Source organism: Cupressus sempervirens, chromosome 1 (assembly GCF_028749045.1).
Source record: "Cupressus sempervirens isolate cs-2001-9-10 chromosome 1, ASM2874904v1, whole genome shotgun sequence".
Classification (NCBI taxonomy): Eukaryota; Viridiplantae; Streptophyta; class Pinopsida; order Cupressales; family Cupressaceae; genus Cupressus; species Cupressus sempervirens.
The window spans coordinates 2,638,809-2,657,157 of NC_143118.1; positions in this window are offsets into that span (position 1 = coordinate 2,638,809).

Here is an 18,349-nt window from a genome sequence, read left to right on the forward strand (position 1 = left end):
GACACTATCTTAGATCCCCTAATTGTTTTTTTAGTAAGGATTATAGTACACAAATTCTATCATTCCAGTAGGCTCAATATTGTACCTTGTATTATTGTTGACATGGGCTACAAGATAGTTAAGAAGGATCATACGTATGACCTTGCCGAGTTGCAATTGCAACAATTGACATAAAATTTGGGAGCAATAAGGAAGGCCAAGAGTGCATAATGCAAATTTGGTTCAATTATTGTATGTATATTCTTCTACGTAAAAAATACATTCCCTACTTTTGGTAAAGTTGCATGGAATACAAATAGATCTATTGCAGTGCAAATGAGTGAATTTATTTAGTAACTTGGAGAAAATTTGAGTCTGTAATGACTATCTACTTTGAATATTTTAAGTAGTTAATGAAGAAAAGACTAAGGATCCTAGTTTCACTAGTTGATAAATATTTCAACGATGTTTTATTTCTAGTTGACACTGATTTCACATATGTACAGGCTGTAGTCCCAAGAGTAAGATGGCTAAGACCACTAGACCATGAGATTAATGTGGATGAAGCCTTTGCAGCTATTACAACATTACTTGCAAAAGAAATAAATAAGAAGGCTAAAACCTTTGGAAATTATGACGTGGCTAAATCTAAAATTATAATCAATTTAACAATTGCATCAGTTATGAGAAAGAAAAATAAAATGGTCAACAAACTCAAGGATAAATTTGATGAGGGGGTAGAAGAATAAGATGATGATGATGATGATGAAGGTAAAGATGTACCTTCCCATGAACCATTGGTCATTACTCAAGGTCAAGGTGAAGACCAAGAAAAAGAGGTAGAAATTAAAGAAGGTGCTGAGGTAGAAGAAGCTAGTGAAGCACCTACAACCACTAAGAAAAAGAAGAGAAGTTAAGACTCTAGCATTAAGAAAGAAAAACAATGTTGCAAAACCCACACAACCTAAGCCTACAGTTCCTACTACTAGAAAAAAAAAAAGAGCTATGACTAAAAAGGCACAAGAACATGCTATAGCGATTAGAATTTCATATATTTATATAACTGAAAGTTGTAACAATCAATTTTTTTAATATGTTTCACCAGGCATAGGAATAAGTGCACAAAATGACTTATGATAGCCAGTTCATTTTCTACAATGATAAAAAATGGCTCTATGTTTCAATTCATGTGGAAAGTAAATGCACAAATGTAGTCTATTTGATAATAAAAGACAATCATTACTGGTTTGAAATCACAAATCCTTAAAGGAAAATTGTGAGATTGTTGTTTGTATTCAATTTTTATAGAGAGTTGCACTCAGAGAAACTTTTAGAAGGTGTCATGGAGAGTTCTAGTTCTACACAAAAGAGGAAATTCAAGACAGTCAAAAAGGGTAAAGTAGATAAGAAGCATAAAACAAATGATGAAGCACCACCAAGGAAATTTAATGGAGACCTCATTGAACAGATGGTTTTTGTAGGTCCTAAGTCAAAAAGAAGAAAATTTGCATCCCTAGACAAAATTGAAGACAAGTACAATGGCATTGGAGATGTATGGACTAGGACTAGGGGTTATGAGCTCTTTTTATATCATTATGTGAGGAGAAATCACAAGGTACCTATCTATCATCCTTGGGAGATGAATTTAGGAAAATTGACAGTGTTAAATGTGTTTGTGAATGTGGAATTACTCAAGGTCATTATAAGAAAATATGATGCTAAAAAATGTATATATGACAAGGATGGGGAAAAATTCATGGAGATATCTATTAAATATCTAAATAAAGCTTTTAGAGTCATTGATGGTCTAACTAAAAGGTTTTCATTCATAGAATTGAAAAATGAGTATGAGAGGTCAGATATTTCATATATGCAATGGAAATTGATGTTGTACAAAATAGAAAATCAGCCTCTAACTGTAATAGATGGACCTCCATTTAGCATAAATTTTTTTAATACATACTTAGACATGACATACTAATCATGTGGACAAGTAGGAGGGATGAAAGTACCTGATTTGATAGAAATTGGGCCTATGGTGTTAGCATTAGACATTCAAATGCTGGAGCCTAAACCCTATGATTACATAGAGTATGTTATTGATAACATTCATACTTCTTTTGTTATTTTTGAAGATATTGAGTACCCTACTTTTAAACATTATTCCTTGCTTATGCATATGTTTTTATATTTTGAGAAAATGAGAGGATTGTGGGGTGACTAGTATGCATATGCTTACTTCACTTTTATTAGAGTATTTTGGTTTGAAAGAAGGCCATAAAAATTACCAGCATCAGTGCCTGCTAGAATTGCATATCTAGAAATGGTAAGGCATATGTCTAAATCTAGCAAACAACATTTTGGAGGTAAACAAAGAAAGAAAAATTTCCTTCTAGAAACTTTATTTTTTGGAGACTTTATTATTTGTGCAGCTAAGTCATATGACAAGATTAGAGAGAAATGGCAAAATGAATATCACTTGTACACCATGGATTATTGGAGTCATGATTATATTCACCAAGGCATTGAATATGAGGAAGGTTTCAAGAATTTGGAGTGGTAAGAAGTACTACAAAAGATTTAGTTACAAAATAGGGAACTGGAAGAATAAAGGGAAAAAGATAGAGAACAGTTTAAAGAAGACATTCAGAAGATTCCAAATTTCCCTATTCCAATTTCAAGAACTATAGAAAAACTACTATTTTAGCCCTTGGAGCATGATGTGCAGATCCTTGATAGGATAAATTCTAAGAAGGATGAAAGAATTTTGGAGTCAAGAAAATTTGTAAATGATGATGCTTTTATCAAATCCAAGTAGTTTATGGTTGTTTTATATAAACATAGATGAAAATTATTGAGACAGAATATGCAAAATATCTATCCTAAGAATGAACAAGAACTAATGACAAATTTGAAGGAAGATATCAACAGGGAAATTGAGCATATGAATCCAGCAAGAGGAAGGAAATTGTTGAATGAATTAGAGATGATGGTTCTACCTGATTGGGATTTGAGTACATCATACATTCTTGACAATTTTATTAAACTGCTAAAAAGGATATGAAACTTGATGTACATGGAGTCAAAGATGTTGTAAATTGTTCAAGATTTGTGGAAGAAAAAAAATCAATGTTGTTGTGGGCCTTATATCCCCCACACAAAAGGACACAAATTATTGATGTTGATTAGACTTTTGGTCATTTGATGACACTGAAAGTAGGGGTGACAGACCCTAACAAGGTTGCAGGTATGCAAGTGGACTTGGCATTGTTCAATCAAGAAAGTGTGAAGCAAGTAACATTTGATAGGGATAATTGGAAGGAATTATATGAAAATATGATAAAGTTAGGGCATCCTCAAGTGCAATCAATGATACAATCATTTGTTGATGCTCTAAGAATTGAATTAAAGAAATCATAAGAAGAGAATACAAAATTGAAAGATGTTTCAATGATTAGAAGAGAAGTCTCTGGCACTCTAATTAGAAATTATTTTAAAAAGTTGCTTGAAAAACTAGGTCAATTTTGGGATATTTATAGTACTTTTAAACCCCTATCTTTGAGACATAATGAGATATATAAGAGCTTGGACAAAGAAAAGAATACCCTCTAAGAAGATGAAGATATTCAAGAAGTAGAAAGGTCAATTGAGGATCATATTGCATATTCACCGGAATTTAATTTTTCTTTTAGGTTAATGGAAGAATTGGTAATAGAACATAGAGTCATATCTTGGTAAGATAAAAATGGGGACAACATTGATCGAGAGAGATGGATGGATATGTGTTATGTGATGCAGGAATGAGCCCTAGAAGCTGCATAGAATGATGACCTAGACATGTCAAATGCCAACATGTAGATGGAGCAGATGTTCAACATTGAGATCAAGGCAAAAGAAGTAATCAACAATGCAGATTTAATGGGAGACATCAAATATGCATAACACATCAGGAAATGCAATGATTTTATTAAATCATCATCATCAGAATAGGCAACATAAGTCTTTTTTCTATAAAATTTTTTTACGTGCATACAATTAATTGTTAATGAGTTAGTTATAGATTTTGCAAACAAAGGGACATACCCTTTCACTATGTAACCAATATGATGCCTATAATTATAAGGGCAATATTTAGAATACAATATCATATCTTATATAATTGTTGTCAAGACATTATTCTTATAGTATCAATACCATTAAATCTAAAACATCCTAATTGACTAGAAGTGTTTGCACGTTTATGATAATAACAATGTTAAAATTAATAATCTTTCTTTGGTTGCATTTATTTATTTATTGGGATAAACCAAGGTATCCCTTATGTATTATTTATTTGTCCTCTAGTCCACATGTAAAGGACATGTCATTCTTGTCCTATTGTCCACTTGTGAGGACAACTCCTTTTTGTATTTCCTTTAATAAAGAAAATAGATATTCCTCCTTAAGAGGAACTTGACACTTTGCACACACCTTTTATGAATGTGGCATTCATAGAAATGGGAGTTACACATGCAAATACATGCAACTCCTTTCTCATCTCTTTAAAAGAGGTGCTTCTCTCTCTCATTTTCATCTAGTCTCCATTATTCACATCAAGTTTTTGATGCTATTGTAAATGAGCTATTTTGCTCCATTTCTTCTTCTCTCTCTCTCTCTCTCTCTCTCTCTCACACACACACACACACACACACACACACACACACACACACACACACACAGAGACTCTCATTCTTAGGCATTTGCCTCATTCATAATACTCACAAGGGGTTTTCTTTGCTTTCCCCTTATCAAATCCTTGTCTCTTGTATTGATTCTTCATTGGTATTGCTGCATTGATCTTGTATCATTTGTATGGTAAAACTCTTCTTGCTCTCTTGGATTATTTCTATTATTTCATGCTATTTCATTTTATTATATTTTATCATTTCAATCACTTTTTCTTACATGGTATCAGAGCTACTAATCATTTTTTTGAGCTTGTGTGAAGGGTTCATTAGAAGAGCTTGATATTGTGAAAATTTTGAAGTTTGAAAATTTGAAAGTCTTATCTTATTCTTTTGCAGATTTTCTTCTTTCTTATTCATTCTAACCCTCTTTGGAAGGCTTGCTACCAAACAGTTCTTCATTTTTTATTTTTTCTAACCTCCTTTGGAAGGCTTGCCACCAAAGGATTCTTTTTTTAAAATTTTTTTATTGTATCTAACCCTATTTCTGTTGCAGGCTTTTTAAGTTTTTGAAATTCAAGTTTTTTTTTTCTATTTTTTGTTTTAGAAAGGAAAGTACATCAGTTCGTATTTTTCTTATATCTCATAATCTATGATCTAGGTTTGGTTGAAATTTTAACAGCATTTAGAAAATATAAAAATAAAGAAACTCTTTAACTTTCATTTGGATCAGAATAGTATTGCAAAAGTTATTGTACTATATGTGCAGTATTATTTGTTTTTTCAAGTTTTAAGATGGCAGATTGTATTTTTATAATATCTCTCAATCCGTGATCTGGGTTTGGCTAAAATTTTCACAACGTTTAGAAGACATAAAAATGAAAAAACTCTTTAAATTTTATTAAAAATAAAGTTAAATAAAAAAATTTATCGTTCTCTATGTGTAACACTTTTTTTTTTAAATTTCAAATTTTTATTTTTCCTGTTTCTTCAATCTGACCAGTGGCTTTACAGGGAACATTTTAGTTTTTAATTTTGACTCTCTAAATCTCTTAATAATTATTTAACATTCTTGTGGATAGTAAGTCTCACTTTTTTATTTCAAATTTATTATTTAAATTTTAAATGTAATTTTTAAATCATGTCGACTTTAATTCTAGAAATCAAGTTAAATAACTCAAACTATCATGCTTGGAAAACTCATCTTTCACTTATACTCTGTTTTAAGCATATTTTAGATGTTGCTACTGACTCTTCTGTAGTTCTTGGTACCTTAGCTACACAAGATAAAAAAAATGCATGGAATACTAAAAATGAGGAAGCCCTTGGCCTCATTGGTATATCTCTTAACCTAGATTTATATGTTCTAATTTTTCATTGCACTAATGACCACGAAGCTTGGGATATTTTAAAGCAAACGTATGATAGGCCATCTGAATCATGCAAGATTCAATTACAAGACAATTTAGAAGACTTGAGGTATATTGATTTCAAATCCATGGATGAATTTTTACTTAAATTTGATTATATTAAAAGTCAACTAATTGGATTAGGCGTTACTCTCACTGATATTAGATTAATTACCATTATTTTAAAGAAATGTCTTCCTAGACAATTTCAACAATTTATCACTAATCTTCATTCTCAACTTGCTATTCCTACTTTGTCTAATCAATTAATGTATAGTATTTTTCAAATTTTGTTGCGTCAAGAGGAAGCTAAGTTATTGCAATTTGGTACTCTTAGATCTAATGAACATGCATTTATGTCTAAAAATCAAAATCAAAATCTTAGATCGTCTTATCATTCTCCAAATAATAATCAAAACCAAAATTTTAATACTCACAATTTCAATAATAATCATAAAAATCATAACTTTAATAATCATCACAATAATAGCAACCTATTTAATTCTAGACCTTCTTTTAACAACAATAATAATCAAAATACAAATCATAATAATAACCATCCTAATCAATATAATAGTCCTAATAAGAAACCTCATTGTACTTATTGTGGAAAAGATGGTCATTTGACTAACAATTGTTTTAAAAAGCAAAATGATAAGCAACCTATCAATAACAATAATAAAAAATTTCATGTTAATCAATCTTGTCATGCTTTTACTATTAGTTACAATGCCTCTAAATGATTAGAATGGATAGTTGATAGTGGTGCTTCTCAACATGTTACATCTCATAAAGAAATTTTTGATTCTTTGCAACCCGATCCTTCAAATACTCTAATTCAATTAGCTGATAATCATTGTTGCAAAGTTGAAGGATTTGGTGGTGTTAATGTTCCAAATGAAAAGTTACATAATGTTCTTTATGTTCCTGACTTGAAAACCAATCTCCTTTCAATTGCTAAATTATGTCAAGATTATAAAGTTGAATTTCATAAGGACATGTGTTCTATTATTGATCCTAGCACTAATGCTGTTGTTGCTAATGCTAAGTTGGGTCATGATAACTCATTCAAGTTTTATGAGTTTACCTCTTCAAGGTACTCTTTGCAAGCAAATATTGATTTTAATGTGTCGCATGAAAGGCTTGGTCATTTGAATTTTGATTATATATCATTGATGCTAAAATCTCATATGGTTGAAGGATTACCTCATATTGTTCCATCTAAGATTACATGCACTGGGTGCATGAGTGGCAAAATGCATTGGGATCTCTTTCCCCATGGTTCATCATGGAGGGCATCTCATACGTTACAATTGATTCATAGTGATCTTTTAGGACCTATGGAAAATATCTCCATTCAAGGATCAAGGTATGCTCTTACTCTCATTGGTGATTTTATTAGAAGAATTTGGATATATTTCTTACATAATAAAGATCAAGTACTTGATACATTTTCCGAATTTCATATGTTAGTAGAAAGGCAATTTGATTCTAAGATAAAGATTCTTCGAACTGATAATGGTACTGAATATGTTAATAATGCCTTTCATTCTTACTTAAGATCATTTGGTATTAAACATCAGCTTACTATTCTTTATACACCACAACAAAATGGTGTAGCAGAAAGGAAGAATAGAACTATTGTGAAAATGGCTAGATGCATGTTACATGCAAAAAATATGGATTATAAGTTTTGGGCTGAAGTTATGTCTTGTGCCACTTATATTCTTAATAGAACTCCTACTAAGGCTTTGAGGGATATAACTCCTGAAGAAGCTTGGTTAGGTAGAAAGCCCAATTTACAACACTTAAGGATATTTGGATCTGTTGCTTATGTTCATACACCTAAACAAAAAAGGCATAAATTAGATGCTAAATCTTCTCCATTTATATTTTTTGCGTATGATGAAAATACTAAAAGTTATAGAGTCTATAATCCTCTTAATAACAAAGTTCAATTGCAAGAGATATTTGTATTGCAGAAAATGAAGTACATGATTGTTCCAAGGTTCAAGATGATGAGTTTAGTGAAAGTAATATTGTAGTAGTGGAGGACCAACCTCCTTCTCTAAACCCTACTCCTCAAGTATCTTCTTTTATTCCTCTTATTTCTTCTAATTCTAGTAATGATGTTGATACTAAACATGCATTTATAGATCATGACTCTTCTTCTAGTGATGAATCTATTACTAATAAGAGAAGACCTAAATGGGTTCAAGGTTTACTTAATGAAAGAGATGATTATCTTACTAGATTTGGTGGACTTAAACCTAGGAGAATTAATTATTGTAATTATAGTTTGATGACTTCTCTCATGAACTGTAATGATCCTCAAACTTTTGAACAAGCTAAGATTCAACCTCATTGGCAAAAAGCTATGCAAGAGGAATATGATACTTTAATCTCTAATGAAACTTGGGATTTAGTCTCTTTGCCTCATGATAAGAATTTAGTTTCATGAAAGTGGTTATATAAAACCAAACTCAATGCAAATAATGAAATTAGTAAGTTTAAAGCTAGACTAGTAGCTAGGAGATCTTTTCAAATTGAAGGTTTAGATTACAATAAAACTTTTGCACCAGTTGCTAAAATGCCTACTATAAAAATTGTGCTTTCTTTAGCTTCAAAAATGAATTGGCCTATTCATCAAATAGATGTTAAAAGTGCCTTTTTAAATGGTGATTTACATGAAGAAATTTATATGACTCAACCACCAGGTTTTATCAAAGAAGGTAATGAGCATTTAGTATGTAAACTAAAGAAATTTATTTATGGTTTAAAGCAATCTCCAAGAGAGTGGTATTCCAAAATTAATGCCTTTTTTATTTCTCAAGGTTTTGATAGAAGTAAAAATGATCCTAAATTATACATTAAACATATTCAAGATGATATTATCATTATTATTCTATATGTTGATGATTTGATTCTTACTTCAAGTTCTAACACCCTGATTTTTGATATTAAGTTTCAACTCAATCAAAAATTTCAAATGAATGATTTAAGAATTTGACATTACTTTTTAGGAATGCAAATATGGAAAACACCTAAGGGCATTTTTCTTTCTCAAAGAAAGTATGCTCAAGATCTTTTGGATAGGTTTCAAATGAATGATTCTAACCATGTTTCTATTCCATGTGAATTAGGAACTAAGTTAATGGTTGATACAAACACTCCTTTTGTTGATGCTACCTCTTATAGACAACTTGTAGGAAGTTTAAATTATCTCACCCTTACTAGACCCAATATTTCATATAGTGTTGGCTTAGTTTCAAGATTTATGTCCAAACCTCAACAAATACACTTTAAAGTAGCTAAAAGAATATTAAGATATATCAAAGGAACTCTTAATCTAGGTTTATTTTATGATGCCAGTTCTACTTTTACTTTACAAGGATTTACTGATTCTAATTTAGGTGGAGATCCCAATGATGGGAAATCTACTTGTGGTTATTGTTTCTTTGTTGGTTCAGGTGCTATATCTTGAAAAAGTAAGAAAGACACCTCTGTTTCTCTATGTTCTACCAAAGCTGAATATAAAAGTTGTACTTATGCATCTAAAGAAGCTCTATGGCTTAGAAGAATTCTTAAAGATTTGGGTCTACCTCAACAAGAACCTACACCTTTGTATTGTGACAATCAAAGTGCAATAGCCTTGGCAAAGAATCCTATCTACCATGCAAAGTCAAAGCATATTTCTCTCCACCACCTCTTCATTAGAGAACACATTGAAGAAAAGAAAGTGTCCCTCATCTATTGCAAGGGTGAAGTTCAAGTTGCTAATATTTTAAACAAACCTCTTTCTAGAGAGAAATTTAAATTTCATCGTAAGAACTTGGGTTTGATACCCTTTGATGTAATCTCCCCAAGTAAAGATTAAAAGGGGGTGTTAGAATTAATAATCTTTCCTTGGTTGTATTTATTTATTTATTGGGATAAACCAAGGTATCCCTTATGTATTATTTATTTATCCTCTAGTCCACATGTAAAGGACATGTCATTCTTGTCCTATTGTCCACTTGTGAGGACAACTCATTTTTGTATTTCTTTTAATAAGAAAAATAGATATTTCTCCTTAAGAGGAACTTGACACTTTGCACACACTTTTTATGAATGTGGCATTCATAGAAATGAGATTTACATATGCAAAGACATGCAAATCTTTTCTCATCTCTTTAAAAGAGGTGCTTCTCTCTCTCATTTTCATCTAGTCTCCGTTATTCACATCAAGTTTTTGATGCTATTGTAAATGAGCTATTTTGCTCTCTCTCTCTCTCTCTCTCTCTCTCTCTCTCTCTCTCTCTCTCTCTCTCTCTCTCTCTCTCTCTCTCTCTCATTCTTAGGCATTTTTCTCATTCATAATACTCACAAGGAGTTTTCTTTGTTTTCCCCTTATCAAATCCTTGTCTCTTGTGTTGCTTCCTTATTGGTATTGCTCCATTGATCTTGTATCATTTGTATGGTAAAACTCTTCTTGCTCTCTTGGATTAAATCTATTATTTCATGCTATTTCATTTTATTATATTTTATCATTTCAATCACTTTATCTTACAAAAAATACTATGAAAAAATAGAGCAATTTAGTACAAGTAAATTAAAGAAAAATATTAGGTAAGTTCTAGTTATATGCTCACTGCAATCTAATTGAACTTTTATATCATTTATCTTGCATGGAGAATGCAACAATTGCAAGTTGCATTTTCAAAGTTAAAGTATTAAGCATAGAATTAGTAGTATAACAATATCAGATGATTATGACCCTCATGAATAGTTTAAGATCTTAAAAAACTCTATGAATATAGTACTCCCACAATTGTTCCAGTCATCTTCAACATTCTATTTGGGACAACTTTGTTCTTTGAAATCTTCAGTCACTACTTTTGGTGCTCCCATCTAGATCTAGCTACAAGACCCAAAATTGTTGATCTCATATTAGTTTTGACAAGTGAGTGTCTATACACTTAAGTCATTTACTTAGTTCATGCCAAATAAGTAGTATATTCTAAGCATAACATGTATAATATAGAGCAATATGAGTCACTCAAGTGCCGAACAGACAACGTATGCTAAGTGATATAGGAGCTGAACAAGTAGTGCATGCCGAGTCATTCAGATGTTGAGCATCAGAGACTTTAGATGCCGAGTAACACAATTTTGACATAGTTGTTTGTAATGGCACAAACTACTATATAAACCATTTTTGAGTTGAATTATAGATTGAATTACAATATTTTTGTGATAAGGATGAATCTTAAGTTGGAATCCCTATGAGGGACATGCATCCAAATAGGTATAGGGAAGTTTTAAGTAGCAAAATGGATGAATCACAACCATTGATTCATACCTAACCCTAGGTCACCTAGATCTTCTTAAGGAGGACAAACCCTAAACTTCATTTATGTGTAGAAGAAGTGAAGAGAAAAGTTTTGCATGCAAAAACAAAGCATTCATGGTGACTAAGGAACTGTGGATTGAAATTGCATTGCAAAATCAATTAAAGGAGAAAAAAAGAAGGAAATAGTATGCATCAGAAAGACATCTGATCAAGAAGGATCAAGAATACATTAGTTTAGAGGTGATCTATCATCAAGCAATAGAGTGCTAGCCATAGGATCAATGCTGAGTTATTCTAACAGGTGAATCAATTAAATCTCTTAACAGAGTAGTCCTAACAGCCTGTATTGACATCTTTTAAAAAGGTGCTTACTTAATTGTGAGTTAAAGTCCTTTAATAAGGCACAATTCTAACAGGGTGTTGAAATTGTTTAATAGGGTAAGACCTAATAGTCTTTGTAAGGGTGTTGAAATTGTTTAATAGGGTAAGACCTAATAGTCTTTGTAGGCCTTTAATAGGGTAAATTATGTTTCATGATCAAACATTGTAACCTTCATTGGATACACTTTATTATTGCAATAGTGAAGATTTGTGGGTGTAATCCCCACCCTAGTTTTAACTTCTCATTGGAGGGTTTCTGGGTAATCATATCTGGTGTCATATATGTGTGAATGTTTATTTGTTTACATGATTTGGATGTACATTCTTTACATGGTATTTCAGTTTATTTATTGAATATATGAGTTGGATGTGTGGTGAATGTTTTATGGGTCAAAGTTTAAACTACTAATTCATCCCCCTCTCTTAGAAGTTTACCTTTCCTATTGTAATTCCCCAACATCAATCTAAATTCCCCATTATCATCTAATTACATACTTCATTCATTTATTCATCCATTTATGAACTATAACATTCAATAAATACAATCACATAACATTCATTAATACACAATACTAATCAAGACTTCATTAACACAATATAAAAATCAATATTAATACACAACATTCATAGATAATTACTTAAATCAATGTTCTTTCATTATCCAAAAAAGTTTATCAAAGAGCATTTAAAAAAAATCATTCTTCTTTTTATTTTTCTTAGCTTTCTTAAGGAAAATGCTAATAGGAGCATCAATATCTTCCTCATTCTCCTCCTCTTGTGGTACATGTAATGTCAAATTATGAACTTTTCTCTTGTTTTGAGGAGCACAAGGCTACTGCACTAAAAGAGGCTCTGTTGCAATAATAAGTAAATGGGTTAAATTGGCATACACTTTAAAAAAAAAAAAATTGCTACAAGTATTTCATTAGCCAGTAGAACATAACATGCATTTTTCTTACCTGACAATGCCACATCATGTACAATTACATTTTGGTTCCCTAGCACCTCAACATGCTAAAGACTTTGAATATGCTCCACTCCTTCACCATGATGTTCAACATGCTCTAAAATATTCAAAAAAAGGTTACACATCAAATTGCAATTGAAGATGTTAAATTGTATTCATAATTGTGTAATCAATTTCCAATAGAAAACTAATACCTCCACCACTATGATGCACATCATGGCCTTCATCATGCACAAAATCTATGATAGGATTTGAAGGCTGTAATGAAATGTTATGCACATTCTTATGCAATCAATTTATGTTGGAAACTAACACCAAAAAAGATTTTTCTCAACTATTAAATTTGATTTACTTTTCATTTGTTCAATTTACCTGTGTCTCATTTGGTGCACCAAATTCTTGGTGTAGGTGTGCAGCCATGACTTTATAGCCTTTCATGAAGGCAATTTTTAATCTTCATTTTTGGGCTCTACATTGAATTTTGTGCCTTGTATTTTTTTCTTAATGTCATCAATTTTACATGTATGATTTGATTAAGACAATTTTTTTTGCAACATTATATAAATATTTTAAATATGAAATTCTATTGCTGCTACTTACAAGTTGAGAGAAGATTTATATAACCACCATAGCCAAGTTTGTGGTTGCCAACCTTTTGTAGTCTTGCTTTTGTAACTTTTGATGTGTTTTGTAGTCTATGAAAAGTTTGAAACATATTAGATTATATATTTAAAAAGATCACTAATTAGTGCATGATTACATTCTACTTAATACTATCATGACATATCTTCTTTTGTCCTTTTCTGGATCATTTCCTTTAACACATAGCCTTTTCTCGTTTGCATCTTCTATTATTTCATTCCACTCCATAGGTGGAATCATAGGAGGATGCTTGTACTTTGGGTTATCCTTTAGACCCCTTCTATATTGGTCCCTCACAGTCTTTAAATGTTTGGATGCTTTGTTGAGAAGTAGGACACTATCAAAAATGTTTTTTCCAAAAAGGTTCGTAAAAGATGTAATTAGCTGATTTTTTTTTAGGACCCTGTTCATTCCACCTTTAAAAAAGAAACAATTGTTAGATCAATAAATTTAATATGGTACAATAAATGGAAAAAAAGAAAAATATTGTAGCAATGATATGAAACTACATACCTTCTATGTATGGTGGGTTCAAACAAATTTAATGTCATTTCAAAAAAATGATCATAGAATACATCATTTCTTAAAAAAAATCATGGGATTATTAATCAAAAATGAGTTATGTATAAGTAAACTATAATTATGCTATAAATAATAATAATTTTAAAGCACCTAGAAGCTTTGGTAATTTTAATGGAAACACAGTTTTCTTATCCAAAAACAATGTCCCTATAAATGAACCAGTACTAGTCACATGGGCTACTCCATGAAATGGTTTAGTTTTAGTACTACTGGTGTTTATTCGTCTATCAACTGATGGTGTACCTATTAGTGTACAAAATAGGTCCATGAGTATAAAATCCACCCAACAAAAAAAATAATGCATGAGTATCATATTACAAAATATAGAAAAACAAGATTTTACTAGTTGTACTGAGCATAGTCATAGATTTATGCAAGCTCATTGTTGCCAAAAATGAAGTCAGCAATATCAGAGCGATGACCGAATGAGGCATCCATACTTCATCATGAGCTGAAGAGTACATTGTTAGAAAAGACATTTTCAATGGATAAAGATCAAATGGGATACTATCTAGAAGCATCCAAAAATTAAAGTTAAGTGTTATAATGTTGCACTAGTAGGGCCACAATCTTCTGCTATTTCTCATATTGTTCCACATGCAGCTAGTGAAATTCATGTACTGATTCTTTCATTTGAAGCAACAGATCCAACTCTCTCATCATATCATTATGGAATGATTGGTTTCTATGGGAGAAATGGATAACTTCTCATTGTGGTTGCATTTACAGATGATAGGAAAGATATAATTCTCACATTGCATTTTTTGGTGCACTAGAGTTAATTTGCATATGCATACTAGGGTTATATTTGTATAACTGTAGTAGTGCAAATATTTGCTATAGGAATGTGGTGTACAACTACTGTATTCTTTCTTCTCATAAGAGTTGTTTTATGGGCTTTGGAGCATAAATCGAATCGTGATTTTCAAGAACATCCAAAGGATCAAGCCACATTGTTAGTAAAGACTTTTACAACATTGTTTGTTTTCATTTGCAATGGATAAAGATCAAAGTTAAGTGTTATACTGTTCTAAAGATAAAGTGTTACTTACATGAAGGTTGTGCACTACAACCCTCACCACATTGACCACACAGTCTTGCAAGTGTCACAAATTCCTATAAGAAGTGCACATAATATTTTAGATCATGACTTCTTTTAATGCATCACTTTGTTACTTTGTTAGTAACCACGGAAGGACACTCATATTAATGTGGTCTCCATTACTATTTGATTCAATGAAATTTTTTTGTGCATGATTGGATTCATGAATGTAGTTTCAAATTTTGGCATTTTTTTTTCTCTATCATGCTTTCCATCCAATATTTTTCATAGTGTCTCTATTATATTCTTTCCAATATGCACAACATCAAACAAATGCATGATTGGGAGATCTTTGTAATACGGTAATCTACTAAATTGAGTAGGATAACTTTTTATTCCTCTAGGAAGTTGGTCATTAATGCCTTCACAACCTTCATGAGCATCAATTATATCATTATTAAATAAAAGACAATATCAAAATATAAATTTCAAAATTCAAACCACAAAATGGACATTACCTTAGTGATTTAGTTGATTATAGTCCAACTTCCATAGATGAGGTGTCATTCTTTGTGGCCTTGATGTTGTCTCTTCTTTCTCATTAAAAATATGTTTTTTAGTAATTTGATACTTATGATTATTGTGAAAAAAGTGCTAACTCATCGAACACCTACTTTCCTAAACTTCTTGAATGACGAGATTTCATCTTTGGACTACAAATTGGACATGCAAATTATTCCTTTGTCTGAAGACCTAAAATATCATGTACAATTGGATCACGTACAATTATCATGAGCAACTTAAACATACAAAAATAATGTGTAAGCACTATAACTAACCAAAAATGTGTGACCTTAACAGTATAACATACCGCAAAAATGAGTTATCCTAAGGGCATCATGTATTGTCCTTACAAGCATTGCATGCAATTGAAATTATCTTTGTCCTATTGGTCTAGAGATGTCATACATATTGACCCCATTCCATAAATTCAAAAAACTTATCAATAAGGTGCTCTATATACACATTAATATCTTTAACTTGGTACTTACCTAGTAATTGAATGAATAGAAACATTACATAATTATTATGACCATATTGATGCACTATCTATAAATTTATTAGATAACAACTATTAAATGAAAAAATATACCTAGTACAATCAATGAAAACATTATGTGCTCCCTCTTTATGGATATCCAAGGAGGAATGTTATTGTTAATAACAAAAACATACCACACTCAGTAAATAGATCTCATATCTCCAAATGCATTGACATCGTCTACTACCAATGCAAGCTTGAGATTATGAGGTTCTTTTTAAAAGTGTGGACATGTTTTTTCTATCTCTTTAAATGCATAACCATTCATAGGCATTCACATAATGTCATGTTGACTTCTATTGCATGCATGGTAATCCATAAATTATGCTAAGCTAGTGCACTTGAATAATCGTTCAAGACATGGAATAATGAGAATGTACCAAAGAATATTTTTTGTTATTTAATCTGACTGATATCTACTAATATCATAATTAGGGCATTCTATTGCAAATGCATGTTGTTTGTGATATAGAATGTGATCATTGGGACATGCATGCATTGTTTGATTCTTCATTCCATTTTGATTCATAATGGTAGATAATTCCTGGTATGAATGAGGTAGAATGTTTGATGGTGGTAACAAAAACTCACCCATCAACTTACAATAAGAAATTTGAATTATTAATATAATGAATAGTAATGGTATACAAACATTGAAGATGACAAAAATGGCATACCTTAGCATATGTGACATTGCTACATTGGATAAACCATTCATAACCTTCAAGTTCACCAACAATATTATTGCACAGAGAAGAGTTATTTGGGAGCCTTGGTATAGGGACTCGTATGTCTTCTCAAGTATAGGTATATCAAGACCATCTTCATCATCATTATTAGATGTGATAGTACCATCACTATGAGCATCTTCATCAGTTGTCCAATATCATCTTCTTCAATCATGTCATTTGGGACATTATCGTCTTCTTCCATGGGAGTGTTATTCTCAACTTGTATATTCACACCTCCATGTTCCTCCAGTTGGACATCCACATTGACCAATCGATGAAAATCATGGCCCCCTTCAATGTGCCCATATTTTCTACAATGACTCTAGGATATTGTGATTAGAATTCTTTGATTCTTTAAGCCCTTACACTTTTTGCAAGGACAATTACATTTTTCAACTTTTCTTTGGAATCAAGACTACAATCTAGTGTTTGTCTCATTATTTTATTCTGGGTTCATATCACTAGACGTGGTCTTTCTTCATAGGAAAATATATCTACAAAATTATTGGACATGTTGTACTTAATATTTATATCTGCACATATGGTTTTGAAAGAAAAATTTGGTGTAATTAATGTGTATATCTACAAAAATATTGGACATATTTTACTTAATGTTTATATCTACGCATATGGTTTTGAAAGAAAAATTTGGTCTAATTAATGTATATATCTAAAAAAATATTGGACATGTTGTACCTAATGTTTATATTTGCACATATGGTTTTGAAAGAGAAATTTGATCACCTTGCTCAAATTCACCCATATTATAATTAATGAAAATTCATTCACTTACAATGCTCTTTGTTAATTGTAAAATATACAATGCTCATTATAAAATATTTAATCAACAAGCTCATCACCTTGGTATTTAATTGTTTGTCTACATTAATTTTATAGTCAGCATGGTACATAGGAGATCTTCTTACAACATAGTGGTCTTCTACAAATCATTGTGCCCATGAGGAGTACTTGAGCTAACTCAAGGAGAACATGTTAGCCCAACTTTATAATCAAAGTGTTTTATCTCTTAGCTCCTCAAGTACTATTGCACAATCTGAACTTTTTGATTCATACTCTCATTTACATCTATGATAAATTGTCATGGATAGGTATTGAAACTGTAAGAATTTGCCTTATGGAAAAATTCACCCAAGATCAAAGAACTCAAGCACAAGCACAATAGTAGACCAAAAAGAGTATGATCAAAATATCAATATGTATTTGATTCAATGTGAAAGTACACTAGGAGTGCCTGTATATAAAGGCCTCTACAATGCTTCTAGAATGCATAAGAATCAGCAACATGATAAGTCATACAACCAGGCACATGTCCACCAGGTGTGGGTTATCCTCCATTAAGCATAGGAGTAAGTGCGATGATGAGAGGATAGGAATACAAAGGTTTAGCACAAAAAATAATGTTGTAGACACCATGTGCTAAAATAAGAGTGTGAATAATTGTGTTGTCTACTTGAAAAATTAGTCAATTATGCAAACTCCAGTGTTGTAGACACCATG